Genomic DNA, 7797 nt, shown 5'->3' on the forward strand with positions numbered 1-7797 from the left:
GGTCAAGCCTACAGTAACTTCTAATTTACAGGAAATATGAGTGCTGCTGAATTGAGCTCAGGACTCCAGGAAGAAATGGTCAAGTAAATTCAGAATGTAGATCATTCCAGAAGATATCTTGCTTGCACTGAAAAATGTGTCATTAAAAATAAAAACAAAAAATAGAAAGGCTGTTTCACATTAAAAAGGATTCAAGAGACATAAGTAAATGTGAATTGTGATCCTCGATTGAATTTTGGATTAGGGAGCATGGGGGATGGGAGGGTTAGCAATTATTAAAGGCATTTGGAGACCACTGAGAAAATTTGAATTTGTACCAGGTATTAGATGGCATCACTATTAATGAGAGGTATTATTACTGCAAAGTGTTGTAATAACATTGTGGTTATGTGGAAGGACGCCCTCATATTCAGAAGATGCAAGCTGCAGTATGCAGAGATGAAGTTTTATGATATCTCCAACTTGCTTTCAAATGGTGCAGAAAAATAAAAGCATCTTTACTTGGAAAAGTAAAGCAAAAATGGAAAAATGATAACTGGTGATTGGTGAATATAGGTGAAGGGTATAAGGAAGTCACTGAACTACTCTTTCAATTTTCCTCTAGGTTTAAACATTTCAAAAGTGGTGGAGGTGGGAAAATTGGGTTTCTCCAAATTATTGTTTAATAACTTGTCTATGTTTAGTTCCTTCTTTTTAAATGTAATTCAAGTCTAGAGTTTTTTCAATTAATTTAATTGGAGGCTAATTACTTTACAGTATTGTGGTGGTTTTTGCCATACATCGACATGAATCACCCATGGGTACACATGTGTCTCCCCATCCTGAACCCCCTCCCACCTCTCTCCCCACCCCATCCCTCTGGGTTGTCAAAGAGCACTGCTCTGCTTCATGCACTGAACTTGCCCTGGTCATCTACTTTACATACTGTTATATACGTTTCAATGCTATTCTCTCAAATCATCCCACCCTCTCCTTCTCCCAGAATCCAAAAGTCTTTCTTTACATCTGTGTCTCTTTTGCTGTCTTGCATATAGGATCATTATTACCATCTTTCTAAATTCCATATATATGCATTAATGTACTGTATTGGTGTTTTTCTTTCTGACTTACTTCATTCTGTATAATAGGCTACAGTTTCATCCACCTCATTTGAGCTGACTCAACAGCATTCTTTTTTATAGTTGAGTAATACTCCATTATGTATATGTACCACGACTTCCTTATCCATTCATCTGCCGATGGACATCTAGGTTGTTTCCATGTCTTATCTATTGTAAACAATGCTGCAATAAACACTGGGGTACATGTGTCTCTTTCAGTTCTGATTTCCTCAGTGTGTATGCCAAGCAGTGGGATTGCTGGTCGTATGGCCATTTAAAAAAAATAATTATTTATTTATTTATTTTTGGCTGTGCAGGAGCAGCAGCTGCGATAGTGCAGGAGCAGTGGCTGTGATGGCGCAGGAGCAGCCGAGAGGAGCTACCCCACGTCCAAAGTAAGGATCTGCAGCTGCGCTTCCCTGGAGCAGCTGTGAAGAGATACCCCACGTCCAAGGTAAGAGAAACCCAAGTAAGATGGTAGGTGCTGAGAGAGGGCATCAGGGGGCAGACAGACTGAAACCACAATCACAGACAACTAGCCAATCTGATCACATGGACCACAGCCTTGTCTAACTCAAGGAAACTAAGCCATGCCCTGTGGGGCCACCCAAGACAGACGGGTCATGATGGAGAGGTCTGACAGAATGTGATCCACTGGAAAAGGGAATGGCAAACCACTTCAGTATTCTTGCCTAGAGAACCCCATGAATAGTATGAAAAGGCAAAAAGATAGGAAACTGAAAGATGAACTCCCCAGGTTGGTAGGTGCCCAATATGCTACTGGAGATCAGTGGAGAAATAGCTCCAGAAAAAATGAAGGGAAGGAGCCAAAGCAAAAACAACACCCAGTCCCAGATGTGGGACTGGTGATAGAAGCAAGGTCCGAGGCTGTAAAGAGCAATATTGCATAGGAACCTGGAATCTTAGGTCCATGAATCAAGGCAAATTGGAAGTGGTCAAACAGGAGATGGCAAGAGTGAACGTCAACATTCTAGGAATCAGCGAACTAAAATGGACTGGAATGTGTGAATTTAACTCAGATGACCATTATATCTACTATTGTGGGCAGGAATCCCTTAGAAGAAATGGAGTAGCCATCATGGTCAACAAAAGAGTCCGAAATGCAGTACTTAGATGCAATCTCAAAAACGACAGAATGACCTCCGTTTGTTTCCAAGGCAAAGCATTCAATATTATGGTAATCCAAGTCTATGCCCTGACCAGTAAGGCTGAAGAAGCTGAAGTTGAATGGTTCTATGAAGACCTACAAGACCTTCTACAACTAACAACCCAAAACGATGTCATTTTCATTATAGGGAACTGGAATGCAAAAGTAGGATGTCAAGAAATACCTGGAGTAACAGGCAAATTTGGCCTTGGAATATGGAATGAAGCAGGGCAAAGGCTAATAGAGTTCTGCCAAGAGAACGCACTGGTCATAGCAAACACTCTCTTCCAAAAACGCAAGAGAAGACTCTACATATGGACATCACCAGATGGTCAACACCAAAATCAGATTGATTATATTCTTTGCAGCCAAAGATGGAAGAAGTTCTATACAGTCAGCAAAAACAAGACCAGGAGCTGACTGTGGCTCAGATCATGAACTCCTTATTGCCAAATTCAAACTTAAATTGAAGAAAGTGGGGAAAACCACTACACCATTCAGGTTTGACCTAAATCAAATCCCTTATGACTATACAGTGGAAGTGAGAAATAGATTTAAGGGACTAAATCTGATAGAGTGCCTGATGAACTATGGATGGAAGTTTGTGACATTGTATAGGAGACAGGAATTAAGACCATCCCCAAGAAAAAGAAATGCAGAAAGAAAAACTGTTAGTTCTCTGAGGAACCTCCATATCACACATAGAGACTGTACCAATTCACATTCCCACCAACAGTGTAAGAGGGCTCCGTTTTCTCTGCAGCAACGGCACCACTTTTACAGAATGTGATCTGGGGCCCCACTGTAGGTGGAGTGCCTGGTGGAAGATGGAGGCCCTATTCTGTGACTAGTTGAAGGATCAGAAGGGGGGCCCCAGAGAAAACAGGGACTAGGACACGGGGGAGTGAGGCAGCGGTGAGGGGAGAAGGCAGCACAGAGCCTGTGGGGAAGGGGACAGAAACTAAAGGCAGAAAGAAAAAATGGTTGTCTGAGGAGGCCTTACAAATAGCTGAGAAAAGAAAAGAAGCTAAAGGCAGGGGAGAAAAGAAAAGATATACCCATTTGAATGCAGAGTTCCAGAGAACAGCAAGGAGAGATCAGAAAGCCTTCCTCAGTGATCAGTGCAAAGAAATAGAGGAAAACAACAGAATGGGAAAGACTAGAGATCTCTTCAAGAAAATTAGAGATACCAAGGCAACATTTCATGCACAGATGGGCTCAATAAAGGACAGAAATGGTATGGAAGCAGAAGATATTAGAAGAGGTGGCAAGAATACATAGAAGAACTGTACAAAAAAGATCTTCAGGACCCAGATAATCACGATGGTGTGATCACTCACCTAGAGCCAGACATCCTGGAATGTGAAGTCAAGTGGGCCTTAGGAAGCATCACTACGAACAAAGCTAGTGGAGGTGATGGAATTCCAGTTGAGCTATTCCAAATCCTGGAAGATGATGCTTTGAAAGTGCTGCACTCAATATGTGAGCAAATTTGGAAAACTCAGCAGTGGCCACAGGACTGGAAAATGTCAGTTTTCATTCCTATCCTGAAGAAAGACAGTTCTAAAGAATGTTCAAACTACCACACCATTGCAGTCATCTCACATACTAGCAAAGTAATGCTCAAAATTCTCCAAGCCAGGCTTCAGCAATACATGAACTGTGAACTTCCAGATGTTCAAGCTGATTTTAGAAAAGGCAGAGGAACCAGAGATCAAATTGCCAACATCCACTGGATCATGGAAAAAGCAAGAGAGTTCCAGAAGAACATCTATTTCTGATTTATTGACTATGCCAAAGCCTTTGACTGTGTGGATCACAATAAACTGTGGAAAATTCTGAAAGAGATGGGAATACCAGACCACCTGACCTGCCTCTTGAGAAACCTATATGCAGGTCAGGAAGAACAGTTAGAACTGGACATGGAACAACAGACTGGTTCCAAATAGGAAAAGGAGTACGTCAAGGCTGTATATTGTCACCCTGCTTATTTACCTTATATGCAGAGTATATCATGAGAAACGCTGGGCTGGAAGAAGCACAAGCTGGAATCAAGATTGCCAGGAGAAATATCAATAACCTCAGATATGCAGATGACACCACCTTATGGCAGAAAGTGAAGAAGAATTAAAGATGAAATTTCTCCTCTTGATGAAAGTGAAAGAGGAAAGTGAAAAAGTTGGCTTAAAGCTCAACATTCAGAAAACTAAGATCGTGGCATCCGGTCCCATCACTTCATGGCAAATAGATGGGGAAACAGTGGAAACTGGCTGACTTTATTTTTTGGGGCTCCAAAATCACTGCAGATGGTGACTGCAGCCATGAAATTAAAAGATGCTTACCTCTTGGAAGGAAAGTTATGACCAACCTAGATAGCATATTAGAAAGCAGAGACATTACTTTGGCAACAAAGGTCCATCTAGTCAAGGCTATGGTTTTTCCAGTGGTCATGTATGGACGTGAGAGTTGGTGTATAAAGAAAGCTGAGCACCGAAGAATTGATTCTTTTGAACTGTGGTGTTGGAGAAGACTTGAGAGTCCCTTGGACTGCAAGGAGATCCAACCAGTCCATCCTAAATTCGATCAGTCCTGGGTGTTCATTGGAAGGACTGATGTTGAAGCTGAGACTCCAATACTTTGGCCACCTGATGCGAAGAGCTGACTCATTGGAAAAGACCCTGATGCTGGGAAAGACTGAGGGCAGGAGGAGAAGGGGACAACAGAGGTTGAGATGATTGGATGGCATTACCGACTCAATGGACCTGGGTTTGGGTAAACTCCAGGAGTTGGTGATGGACAGGGAGGCCTGGCGTGCTGCAGTTCATGGGGTCGCAAAGAGTCGGACACGACTGAGCAACTGAACTGAATGGAACTTAACTGTGCTGGATCTTCTTTGCTGCACACCGGTTTTTCTAGCTGTGGGATGCAGGGGCTACTCTTAATTGCAGGGCACTGGCTTCTCACTGTGGTGGCTTCTCTTGTTGCAGAGCACAGGCTCTAAGCGCTTGGGCTCAGTAGTTGAGACACACGGGCTTAGTTGCTCCTCGGCATGTGGAATTTTCCCGAACCAGGGATCAAACCCATGTCCCCTCCACTGACAAGTAGATTCCCATCCACTGTACCATCAGGATGTCCCTACGTTTTTTTCTTTATAATCTATCTTTTTATCATCTATCTATTTTCTCATTTGTTGAATCTCCTAATAGAATATAGGCATGTATCTGGTTCACTGTTATATATTAATGTCTAACTCAAAGTCTGATTACAGAAACGTCATTTTCTGTATTAAAAATTTTTAAAGTAAACTGAAAGTTATTTGCTTTGCAGTTATAAAAATTAGACTAGGCTCTTTTTTCTTCTTCTCTGCCTTCTGCCTTATGGAATAAAAATCTTAAAAACCAGGAGCAGAAAGCTAAGAGAGCACTGCAGGAATTCTTTCAGTCCTCCTTCTCTCACACCCAGAAATGTTTTGTAAAAATCTGAGAGTAAGGAAAACTCTAGGTGGCCAGAGAAAGGAGAAAGGTGGACGTGGGTGGTGTCAAAGTGAGTGCTATTAATTCTTCATTGTTTTGCCAAGTAAATATTCATCAGTCTAGACAAGCTATGTCTCCAAGAGAGGATTCAAACTAAGTAAATGAAGCCTAGAAAAGGGATCAGCCTTAGACTAGCTGTCAGTAATAATTAATCCATACACAAAATGAAAATAAGAAATACTAAAGTTATAGCTTATATTTAATTTTCCTTACTGCTCGTATTAGGTGTCCACATTCACATCCAGCTGCTGTAAAAGAGCTGAGGTTTTGTAAAAGACCAAAATGTATTTGTTGTCACTGAGCAAGACCTCAGATTAAAAAGAAGTAAAACACACACACTCACACACCTGAGATCTAAATCCACCTACTGGTGGTACATCCCAATTGCAATTTCATTCCTTTTGAATGACCTCTTAATAGCCAACCAAATTGTTAAACTCAATATATAAGCCCAGTAAGATCATTGTAAATAGATGCACAATATATTTATGAATCCCTCATGGCCCACAGAGGCTCAAAACCAGCATTTATTTAAAAAACAGAAAAACTTTAAAAATCTCTAAGATAAATAACATGTGCTTATTAACCTGTTTTTAATTTTGTCCAGATCTATTTTCTAATAAACACAATAGAAACCAAGTCTATCTGATGCCTATTGTATTCTGGTACTTTTCATGAATATAGCTTTTTAGATAGTCATTGCTTATAGTCTAAAATCTAAAACATATGCTTCTTGGCTTTGGATCCCTAATGAATAATATTTAATCTTGTTTTGCTTATCTGTGACTTAATGTTTTCTCCATGGATAATGTAAACAGCAAAAAGTGGTAATTATTTTAGTATTAAATAATCCAATATATTTTAGTAGCAGACTATTTAAAAATATAAATAAAAACACAGGCCGAATGTGGTCAGAGACCAAGGTTAGGAGTACTTAAGCAATTTACATTTAAGTCTTTAAATGATCCATCTGAAAGGACTCAAATTGATACCTATAAAAACAGAAGAAACTATGTATTAGGAAAAAGAGTAAATAATGAGATCCTCATTAGTTCCATGGCAGAAGCATCATGGAGTGGGTAACAGCACACCCTCTGACATCAGAAGTAGATTGAGAGCCACACCTTACAAGGTGTATGACCTTGAACATCTGTGAAATGTTAACAGTGATAGAAATCAATACCTACTCCCTCAGGGCCCTAATTAGGATTAAATGAGATAATGAATGTACCATTTTTAGTGCACTCTTTCTCTTTGTAAGTAACTGACAAATATTTCGATGGTAACGATGCTAAAGATGGGAGAAGTATGAGAAGTGAAGTGCTTTGGTAAGTTACAGGGGAAAAGAAACACAGATGAATTTATAGGAGGTATGGTGAGTGGAATCAGAGAAGGTGATGGCACCCCACTCCAGTACTCTTGCCTGGAAAATCCCATGGATGGAGGAGCCTGGAAGGCTGCAGTCCATGGGGTCGCAAAGAGTCGGACATGACTGAGCGACTTCCCTTTCACTTTTCACTTTCATGCATTGGAGAAGGAAATGGCAACCCACTCCAGTGTTCTTGCCTGAAGAATCCCAGGGACGGGGGAGCCTGGTGGGCTGCCGTCTATGGGGTCACACAGTCGGACACGACTGAAGTGACTTAGCAGCAGCAGCAGCATAGTGAGTGGAAGGGCTCCCCTGGTGGCTCAGGCGGTAATGAATTTGCCTGCAGTGCAGGAGATGACAGTTCGATCCCTGAGTCAGGAAGATCCCTTGCAGAAGGGAATGGCTACCCACTCCAGTATTCTTGCCTTAAGAGTTCCATGGACTGAGGAGCTTGGCAGGCTACAGTTCATGGGTTGCAACGAGTTGGCCACAACTGAGCAACACACACACAGTGAGTGGAAAAAATGTGGTTGCAAAGAGCTGGACACAGTTGAGTAACACACACACACACACACACACACACACACACACACACATACACACACACACGAATGTTCCCCTAAGCAG

The 7797-nt window shown here is 41.4% G+C and overlaps 1 long non-coding RNA gene across 1 annotated transcript in view; it reads left to right on the top strand.

Annotated features, from left to right (window-relative positions):
* The window catches only part of LOC139182599 (uncharacterized), a 36942-nt gene that overhangs the window by 6139 nt on the left and 23006 nt on the right, over positions 1-7797 (top strand). The window contains exon 2 of the long non-coding RNA XR_011566103.1: positions 1418-1554. This is a non-coding gene — a long non-coding RNA (uncharacterized lncRNA). The remainder of the gene's footprint in view (positions 1-1417; positions 1555-7797) is intronic.

The sequence above is a fragment of the Bos indicus genome, chromosome 4, assembly GCF_029378745.1.
Source record: "Bos indicus isolate NIAB-ARS_2022 breed Sahiwal x Tharparkar chromosome 4, NIAB-ARS_B.indTharparkar_mat_pri_1.0, whole genome shotgun sequence".
Lineage (NCBI taxonomy): Eukaryota > Metazoa > Chordata > Mammalia > Artiodactyla > Bovidae > Bos > Bos indicus.